Source organism: Penaeus monodon, chromosome 19, assembly GCF_015228065.2.
Source record: "Penaeus monodon isolate SGIC_2016 chromosome 19, NSTDA_Pmon_1, whole genome shotgun sequence".
In the NCBI taxonomy this organism is placed as follows: domain Eukaryota; kingdom Metazoa; phylum Arthropoda; class Malacostraca; order Decapoda; family Penaeidae; genus Penaeus; species Penaeus monodon.
Genome location: NC_051404.1, coordinates 14509183 through 14509563, shown reverse-complemented (window position 1 = coordinate 14509563; position 381 = coordinate 14509183).

Here is a 381-nt window from a genome sequence, read left to right as displayed (position 1 = left end):
AATGGATACGTACATGCTAATGGAAGTGGTAATAGCATAGTAAAAAGGGGAAGTCAGTAAAATTATTACGCTCTAGGAATCAGTAATTGTAATTGTGGTTAGGGGTAGATTGTTAACATAGCGTTGTTAACTGTTTCACTATTTTTTCCGCATACTTTTTAACCAGTTATTAGTATTGTGGTGATGTTGGTGATGTACCATTTCTTGCAGAAACCCGTTTTCACGACTACCCCAGAAGCGGCTTTGCATGGCTCGTAAATCAACACACTGAAGGTTTATTTACATCATGAACGTCAAAACGACTATCGTCCTTGTCGCAGTTGAGAGAACGACCTTGTGAGCTCGTACATGTATTTCTGTCAGTCAGCCTTCCTCTTTCGG